The sequence below is a fragment of the Peromyscus maniculatus genome, chromosome 21, assembly GCF_049852395.1.
Source record: "Peromyscus maniculatus bairdii isolate BWxNUB_F1_BW_parent chromosome 21, HU_Pman_BW_mat_3.1, whole genome shotgun sequence".
Lineage (NCBI taxonomy): Eukaryota > Metazoa > Chordata > Mammalia > Rodentia > Cricetidae > Peromyscus > Peromyscus maniculatus.
In genome coordinates this window covers 16,823,513-16,833,708 of record NC_134872.1, presented here as the reverse complement: position 1 = coordinate 16,833,708, position 10,196 = coordinate 16,823,513, and the positions used below count along the sequence as shown (strand labels likewise).

The window sequence follows — 10,196 nt, the reverse complement described above, 5'->3', positions numbered from 1 at the left end:
ATTGTATTTTCTGGTGCTCCTTTTCTCCTCAAGGTGTACATTTTGTATTTCTCTTTGCCTTGCTTGCTCTTTTTCATTGTAGATCTGCATAAGAGTGATCACTAGGCTGTCCTGAAACCCCCTCTGCAATGCCATTAATCCAAGACTCTTCAATTTAGCCTCAGGGAAAGGGCAAAAAAAAACCAGTCACATTCTTTGCCAAGATATCACAAGAATGGGCTGAAGGTCAGTGAATAATATTCCTTTCCTTTGAAACCTCTGAGCTGTGCCCTAATAGTACACATCATCCTCAATAATATTGTCTTCTGTGCTCCTACTAGGAGAGTCCATTCAGCCCTACTTAAGCATTCAACTACTTTTTCAATCCAAAGTCCCTAAGTCTTCTGTTGGAGATATCCAGCTTGGGGCCCCATTCCATGCTCAGGTCTCACTCCTCCCATTCCAGACCCCGCCCCCTCAACCTTCCCAAGAAGCAGCCCCTCCCCTCAGAAAGCCCACTAAGGGTCAGATAGGTGTGGGGCTGAGAGCTTACATCAAGTTCCACAGGTAGAGAGAGAGAGAGAGAGAGAGAGAGAGAGAGAGAGAGAGAGAGAGAATGAGAGAGACAGAGAATGAGAGAGAGAGAATGAGAGAGACAGAGAATGAGAGAGACAGAGAATGAGAGAGACAGAGAGAATGAGAGAGAGAGCGTCTCTTTTGAAACCTCAAAGCCTCAAAGCCCACATGTCCTCTAACAAGGCCATATTGCCTGATCCTTTCCAAACAGTTCCACTAACTGGAGGCTAAGCATTCAGACATATGAATCTACAGTAGCCACTCTCATTCAAACTATCCCAGATACTAAGCTGCCTTTGCTCTCACAGATACCAAGAAGCAGGCACATTTGTTTTTAATTCACTTCTGGTCTGCAGGATGGTCTGGGCTCTCTTTCTTGAAGCTGCTGGAAGCTTTCTTGGAAACTGTTACTCATACCTGCCTTAGAAGCAAGAACACAATAGAGCAATACGGTACAGCTTATGTTTCCCATGAGGGGTCAGGGTAGATGGTCTCAGGGAAGCTAGCTAGCCAGCCAGCCTGCCATCCCTGACCTTGCTTCTCAGAGCTTGTCTGTGTGAGGTTCTGTTGGCTATCACATACTCAATGGCAAGCTCTTCGTTTCTCATCACTTATGTTCCTGTTCTCACTGCTTTAACCCTCTATGCTTTCCCTTTTAACTCTAGCATCTGCTCCCACTGCAATGTGTGAACACGTAACTCTTTTTTTTTTAAATCATGGACTTTTCCATTAATACTTGCAGAAAGCTCCTTGCTTTCTGCCTCAGTAAGTAATACAAAGTGCATAATGTAAATATGTATAATGTATAAAAAGAAATGAGTATATATATATATATATATATATATATATATATATGATGTGTGTGTGTGTGTGTGTGTGTGTGTGTGTGTGCTCAGCTATGCTTGATTTTCCTCTATAGTACTTTCAAGGATATCTTTTTGGTGGAATAGAAGAACAGCTATTGCTAATAGTTGTAAGAAGTCATAAGTGATTGGTTTGGACCTTATTTACAGCTCACACAGAGTGTTGGAGTTGCCCTTCCAAAACCTCTCACCTTTGTTCTCTAAATTTTGATGATCGGGTTGTTGTCATGTGGAAGGTAAGAGCAAGAGGACACAGATTCCTTCCCAGTGTGCCTCCATCTGTGCTCATGGCAGAGAAGTGATGCTGAACTTCTTTTGCAAAGTGAATGTACTCAGAAAGCCTTCTGCTGCTGGGCTTCAGTGTGAGACAGCGATTCTCACAGAGTGACCTGAGGGACAGGTAGTCCATTTGGCATTGTCTATTCTCAGTGGCCCTGTGTTTCTGGTCTACTCCAGTGCTTACAGAGCTTGCTTCTATCTGAGTTAAGTGGCTAAGAACACATGGGGGAGAGGCAGAGGAGAAAGGGATGATGGAGCCTCTAAACAGTAGCTCTCCTATCACACCCTTTACTTCCAAGGTTCTTTTAGATTCTCTTTTTTCTACTCCATCTTGCTCTATATTCTCATTCTTTAGCCATGACTCAGGTATGTTGGTTTGAACAAAGTTGGTGGTGTTTCTGTGTAGCTTGATTTTTCCGCCTTGTCCACAGTCAGGACAAATCTTTGTCACCCGCCAGTCCCACAGCCGCTCAGACCCAACCAAGTAAAAACAGACACTTATATTGCTTGCAAACTGTATGGCCGTGGCAGGCTTCCTGCTAACTGTCCTTATCTTGCTAACTGTGCTTTTATCTTAAATTGATCCATTTCCATACATCTATACCTTGCCATGTGGCTGGTGGCTTACTGGCATCTTCACATGCTGCTGGTCATGGCGGCGGCTGCAGCGTCTCCTTCTGCCTTTCTGTCCTTTTATTTCTCCTCTCTGTTAGTCCCGCCTATCTTTCCTGCCTAGCCACGGCCGATCAGGTTTTATTTATTAACCAATCAGAGCAACTTGACATACAGACCATCCCCCAGCACAGCCAAGTGCAGACCATCTCAAACACCTGCACTCAGGCCCATGGTCCTAATCATCCTCTATACGGACCTGCTGGGTAACGCCACAAAGAACCCAAGAAGGGCTCCCACAGGACATACAGAACATCCCACAGCATTTCTGAGCCAGATAATGCCTTGGTACAGCAGCCTGTGTGTAAGAATCAGCCATTCATGAGCAACCCCTCCATCTCTTCCATTAATCAGTGTTCAGCAGGTTTCGACAGTGACAGACAGGTGAGTTCAGGGTCTCTGCTTGGCTTTGGATACAGCAAAAGACATGGAGAAAGTAAGCTCCCTGTCAGATTGTTAAATATCCCACCCACTAAGGCATTCCTTCATTCTCTCTGATGACATGAAATGCATGTGAGTTTTTGTAGACTTCATAGAAATGAATTAAGGATAAGAATATTTCTAGGGAAAGAAGACTTGTTAATTCCAACAAGAAGTAGTAGGTTTTCTAAACCTAGATATGTGATTTTTAAAAATTCTATCAAGCCTGCCTTTTTAATCACATATATCCTAGCACCAACATACCACATATGATCCCTTTAATTATAATATCACTAAATGGCCTGTAAGCACACATGATGGTCATGTTGCCTTTGAGCATAATAAATTTTCTTGGGGTACAGTACCAGTATGTGTCCAGCTTCTTTGGTCCTGATTTCATCTTTGGACTATGCTAATTATCACCTTGACATGAATCTCACAATAGAGTCAATGGCTTATCAAAAATCAAAACTCTATTGTAAATATTCTTTTTATATAACAATATAATATCAATATATAATGAGTTTAATAATGAGTGGGTTGTACTTGGTTACTCAGAGGTTGTATACATAAGCATATTTTAAAATCATTTGAGAAGTTTGTGAAGTCTATTGTTAGTGTCTTCATATAGTTTTTTTGTAAGTCATGGATCATACTAAAATTATATTCAAGATGAGACAAATTGTGATTGTAGGCTAGTTTTTAAGTTGACATTTCAAAATAAGATGCTGCCTATATTAGTCAGAATTCTCCAGAAGAACTACAGAGAGTATAATTGACTCTAAGCAGAAATGATCGGATGTTTAGAAGTTCCAGTCTGCAGGCTGGGGGACAGAACACCCAGTAAACTCAACCCATGAACTGCACATCTTAGTCCACGGGGATCCAATGGTGCCGCCCCTGCTTGTGGATGAAATCCTGGAAGACCCTGAGAATCAACTGGTAAGAGTCTGTGTTCAAAGGCCAAATCCACAGGCAACAGGAGCAGCAAACCCCACACCTACCAAACAGCAGACTAGCTCGCAGCCTGCTCTCTTTCCACTGTTTGTTCTATCCACGCCCTCAGTTTACTGGATAGTGCTGTCCACACTCAAGACAGGACTTCCTCACTCATATCACTTCCTTACATGATTGTCCTTCTTGGAAACCCACTCATAGACCCACTGGAAGTATGCTTTAGCAGTTTCCTAGACATCTATCTAGTCCTGGTAATAACTGAGAGTAACTGTCACATTCTCCTCTGCTGAGGTTCACATGCCAGCCAGATGGAAGTGTTTAGTTTCTGAAGGTTGTTTTATTTAAAAGGCACCTGACTTCGAGGCTTTTTAAAAGAGGGGGTAACACTCGTACAGGTAGTCAGTAACCTTTTTATTCTAATGGGCCAGATAACAAACACTTTATCCTGTAATGGTCTTCAAGTTGACTGTTTATATAACATTTAAATCATATGGCAGAACAGACTTGCCTAGCTTAGACTCACACATTTGTATTTTTTGAAGAAAGCAGCAGTAGGCAGACTCAAAACTGATATGATATCCCCAACAGAGGAAAATTTAAAAGTCTCTTAACAAAGAAATCTATTCAAGTGCAAATATTTTCATTTGTCAGCAATTTACAAGACTCATGTAAACATATTAAAATTTAGCAATATAAATAAAACTCATGTTCCCAGGATTTGAATCAATCCAGGGATGTTCTCACATGTACCCAGAAAGAGAATGTAGGACATCATCTATTCTCTCCTGTGCTCAGGATGGAATCAAATTCACCTCTCAAGATGATTTAGGGACAAGGGATGTCTGAGTAACGTGCTGAAATAGCTTAATTTTCAGTTCCATCTTGTCCACTTTCCCTTTCTTGTCTGATGTCCCCATTTTTACTGTCCTTTCCCTGGCAATTCCACTTTGCCTTGTGACAACACCATGGTCACCCTGTGATAGTCCGTTGTCTTCTGCCTCTGACATCTGGACACATCCCTTTTTGCATTCCTTTCTTTGTCTCCACACTTTAGTTAGCAATATGTTTTTTTTGAAGTGATAATCACATTGAATTTTCATTTTAATACGAGATTTTTGTGAATTGAAATGATACACAAATGACTGTATTTAACAGCTTTTACAGGACCCAGGGGATGAAAGATGTGAGTGATTCCCCACAACCCACATGCCTTTGAAAATACTCATTTATATTTACATTTTATGATAGTGATATTATGGTACTTGATTGAGACTGAACAAATTTCCTAGATTCCTTTAACACCTCCTTGAAAAGTGGTCCTTTTACTCATTATGTATGTTATGTATGTTACTTTCTGAGTGTTTTACAGAGGTATAGATTTTTGGTCTTTGGCATGACTCCAGCCTGGTGTATTGATCCTAGGAAGACTTTCCCTTTCATGGTGATCATCTTAGTTTGTGTTCTGTGCTGCTAAGAGTCACCATGGCCACAGCAACTCTCATAAAAAAGTATTTAATTGGGGTTGACTTACAGTTTCAGAGGTTTAGTCTGCTATCCTTGTGGCAGCATGCAGGTGGACATGGTGTTGGAGAAGTAGCTTGAGAGTTCTTCATGCAGATCTGCACTCAGCAGGAAGACAAAGCCACTAGGCCTGGTGTAGGATTTTGAAAACTAAAGCTCACCCCCAGTGACACACTTCCTCCAACAAGCCCATACCTCCTAATCCTTATCAAGTAGTATCATTCCCTAATGACCGAACAATCAAGCATAGGAACCTATGAGGGCCATTTCTATCATTTCTATTTAAATCACTACAGTGATCTTGCTAAAAGAACAATAGAATGACTTCCACAAGAAAAGAGCACAGGAAGAGGTGTCATGCCCTCTCAGGTTCTAGCAATCATTAAGGAGGCAGTAAGGGGAGGCAGTGGATGGTACTTCAAACACTGAATGTGAGGATGTAATACCCAGAAGCAGAGATTGAATGAGATCTGTGCCCAGAGTAAGCCATACTTGCAACAGAAAGAGAGCTCCTATGAGACTGATAAGGCATGATGTTAAGTGATCAACATTGGCCCCAGTCATGGTCTCCACTACCAATGTTAATTGAGGGGGCTGATCTAGGTCTTGTTCATGTCTCACTATAGTTTATGCTTCCTAATTCCTGGCATTGTTTAGACCCTTAACTTAGGTATTATATAGCCAGGCATATATTGATTTTTAATTACCTAACATTTATTAATAGCATCAGAGTTCTTGTTTATAAAACATTTCCTGTATACTGTCATCAGGTTCTGAATTATAACTGTGACATTGTACCCTACCATCTGTTTTAACCTAACTGCCAGAAAATTCTTATGCAAACTAAAGTTGTCAAACACTTATAGAGTTTTACTAATGCCTTAAAATAATGGTATCAATGAACTATCATGCCTATTGTTTAGGGGAAGAGTTTGATATAAAGAAGGATAATTAGGGCTCACTCTCTGCTGCTGGTCTGTACTGCATATCTTTCCCCTGCTCTTTTGACCCATCCTCTGCTGATGGCAGTGAGAGAAGAAAACACTGAGCTCCTCATTCACAGTGGCTCCTGCATGTTCAAAGAAAGTTGCCTTTGCTGATGTTGATGCCTTCAGAGCTGTGTTCCCTATCCATCGTCAGGGGCATCCCAGATACCAGGGCATTGTGGTGGGCATGGGCCAGAAGGATTCCTATGTGGCTGAGATCAAGAGGCCAGATCAAGAGGGATATCTTGTGGTATGATTGAGCATTTCTTGGGTATATGCCCAAGAGTGGTATAGCTGAATCTTGGGGGAGATTGATTCCCAATTTTCTAAGAAAGCGCCATATTGATTTCTAAAGTGGTTGTACAAGCTTGCATTCCCACTAGCAGTGGAGGAGAGTTCCCCTAGTTCCACATCCTCTCCAGCATAAAGTGTCTTCAGTGTTTTTGATCTTAGCCATTCTGACAGGCATAAGGTAGTATCTCAGAGTTGTTTTGATTTGCATTTCCCTGATGATTAGGGATGTTGAGCAATTCCTTAAATGTCTTTCAGCCATTTGAATTTCCTCTGTTGAGAATTCTCTGTTTAGTTCTATAGCCCATTTCTTAATTGGACTGTTGGTTGTTTTGATGTCTAATTTCTTGAGTTCCTTATATATTCTGGATATCAGTCCTCTGTCAGATGTGGGGTTGGTGAAGATCTTTTCCCATTCTCTAGGCTGTCACTTTGCCTTGTTGACCATATCCTTTGCTCTACAAAAGCTTATCAGTTTCAAGAGGTCCCATTGGTTGATTGTTTCTCTCAGTGTCTGTGCTACTGGTGTTATATTTAGGAAGTGATCTCCTATGCCAATGTGTTCAAGACTACTTCCTACTTTCTCTTCTAGCAGGTTCAGAGTAGCTGGATTTATGTTGAGGTCCTTGATCCACTTGGACTTAAGTTTTGTGCACGGTGACAGATATGGATCTATTTGCTCAATCATACCACAAGAGCACTTGCTCAGCTATGTTCATATCAGCATTGTTTGTAATAGCCAAAACCTGGAAACAACCTAGATGCCCTTCAACTGAAGAATGGATAAATAAATTGTGGCACATATACACAATGGAATACTGCTCAGCAGAGAAAAACAATGATATCACGAGGTTTGCAGGCAAATGGATGGATCTAGAAAAAATCATCCTGAGTGAAGTAACCCAGACTCAGAAAGACAAATATGGTATGTACTCACTCATAGGAGGATACTAGATGTGGAACAAGGATGACTGGACTGCTACTCACATCACCAGGGAGGCTACCTGGAAAAAAGGACCCCAAAAAAGACACGAGGATCACCCAATGACAGAGAAATGGCTGAGATCTACATAAACAACCTGGACATGAGTGGGAGCAATGAAGGGCGAGGGTCGAGGGAAAGAGAGCAGGAGATCCCATCTGGATCAAGAACAGAGAGGGAGAACAAGGAATCGGAGAACATAGTAAATGAAGACCACATGAGAAAAGGAAGAAACAAAGTGCTAAAGAGGCCCACTGAAATCCACAAAGATACCCCCACAAAAGACTGCTGGCAATGGTTGAGAGACAGCTGGGACTGACCTACTCTGGTGATGGGATGGCCAAACACCCTAATAGTTGTGCCAGAAACCCCATCCAAGGACTGAGGAATCTAGATGCAGAGATCCACGGCTAGGCCTCGGGTGGAGCTCCGGGAGTCTATTTAGCAAGAAAGAGGAGGGTTTATATGAGCAAGAATTGTTAAAACCAAGGTTGGATAAAGCACAGGGACAAATAGCCAAACAAATGGAAACACATGAACTATGAACCAATGACTGAGGGGCCCCCAACTGGAGCAGGCTCTCTGAATAGGTGATACAGTTGATTGGCTTGATCTGTTTGGGAGGTACCTAGGCAGTGGTACCAGGTCCTGGGCTCATTGCATGAGTTGGCTGTTTGAAACCTGGGACTTATGCAGGGATGCTTGACTCAGCCTGGGAGGAGGGGACTGGACCTACCTGGACTGAGTCTATCAGGTCGATCTCAGTCCTCGGGGGAGGCTTTGCCCTGGAGGAGGTGGGAATGGGGGATGTGCTGGGGGAAGGGGAGGGGGGCAGGAAGGGGGAGAACAAGGGAATCTGTGGCTGTTATGTAGAACTGAATAACATTGTAAAATAAAATAAAATAAAATAAAATAAAATAAAATAAAATAGGGATATCTTTATCCTGAAGTACCTATCAAGCACGGCATAGTCAACAACTGGGATGACATAGAGAATATCTGGTACTAAACCTTCTATGAACTGCTCATGGTCCCTGGGGATGGGACCTCTTCTGACCAAAGGCCTCTTGAACCCCAATGCTAACAGAGGATGAGGCAGATAATATTTGACACTTTCAACACCCCAGTCATGTACAAGGCCATTTGGGTGATGCTGTCTCTGTATGCTCCTGGGCACACTATTGGTGTTGTTGTGTACTCTGGTAACATCGTTCACATATACAGTGTCCTTGCACACACCGCCTTGTGTCTGGACCTGGCTGGCAGGTACCTGACAATCTGCTTCATCAAGATCCTGACTGAGTGGGGCTATAGCCTCACACCACAGCTGAGCCAGAGATTGGTGGCAGATATTAAAGAGAAACTGTATTATATTGCCCTGGATGTTGAGCAAGAAATGGCCACTGCTATATCCTCCTCCTTGGAGAAGAGCCATGAGCTGGCTGATAGGCAGGTAATCACCATTGGCCATGATCAATTTCAGTGTCCACAGGTGTTCTCCCAGCCCTGATTCCTGGGCAGAGAGCCCAGAGTATCCATGAAACCACCTTCAACTCCATTGCAAAGATCAAGGTCAAGTACTAAGTCTGGATTGGCAGCTCCATCCTGCTTTCACTGTCTACCTTGGAGCAGATATGGATCAGCAAGCAGGGGTAATGGGATTCAGCCCCTCCATAGTCCACTGCAAGTGCTTCTAGATGGACTGAGCATATGCCAGACATCTGTTGCATTAGCTGATTCTGAAGGATCAATTTGCTCTGGCAAATGTACACACCTCATGATAGCCTCATGAAAATGGAATAAGACTTCCAAAGGCAATTTGTCCTTGGGGCTTGTATTTGATACTAACACTTGATCAGAGAATTTGCTGCTGATTTTTGACCTTATACTCAAGTTAATTGTTTCCATGCTTATGTTTAATACCCTGTGCATATCTTGATTTAATCCTCAGTCCATGTAGCTTGGTTACTTGGTGGCTGGGAAAGCACCCCATGGAAGAGAAATCCCCAGCTTGGTATATATGTGTGAGCACTTAGCAGTTACCTGTGTTGGATACTTACCACCAGCTGACTGTGATGGATTTCTCAAGCTGACAAGAGTTCTGGAACCAGTTAGCACTTCTATCTTGCTATTTTAACAGGATGGGAAATTTCCAGCCTGAGGACCCAGTTTCCATGTTTTTTCTCTTCATTTTTTATTTTCTCCTGATCATCATGGGTTATAACTTGCCTTGTGTTGGGAATGTTTGCATTTACATAGTGAATTTATCCATCCTTTTAATTTAAGTAAGTTTTTTTGTACTCAATTCTTTAATAGATGACAGATGTTTCCCCCCCCCACTGTTCTGTGAGAACATTAGGCCCTGGCAACAAGTTATTATATAAAGAAAAACAAAGGTGCTGTACTAACAAAATAATGAGGAATAATTATATTAATATTATTATATTTATGAGAAACAAAGGGAATCTCTCTTCTTCTTTGAGACTAGTAGTCCCCTGGGTTGGCCCAGAATTTACTGTGTTTTTCAGGCTAGTCTGAAACTGAATCCCCACCCTCCTGCCTCTGTCTTTTGAGGGTTAGGGTCATAGCTATCTATTACTTTGCCATGTGGTTTGCCAATTTTTATACAAAGGACTGCTTTCTATAATGGAGAAAATAAAAAGAGAATCT

At 42.1% G+C, this 10,196-nt stretch overlaps 1 pseudogene; it reads left to right on the top strand.

The window, feature by feature from the left end:
• Positions 1-3,677: 3,677 nt before the first annotated feature.
• Positions 3,678-9,110, top strand: LOC102907331 (actin, cytoplasmic 2 pseudogene; annotated as a pseudogene).
• The last annotated feature ends 1,086 nt before the right edge of the window (positions 9,111-10,196 follow it).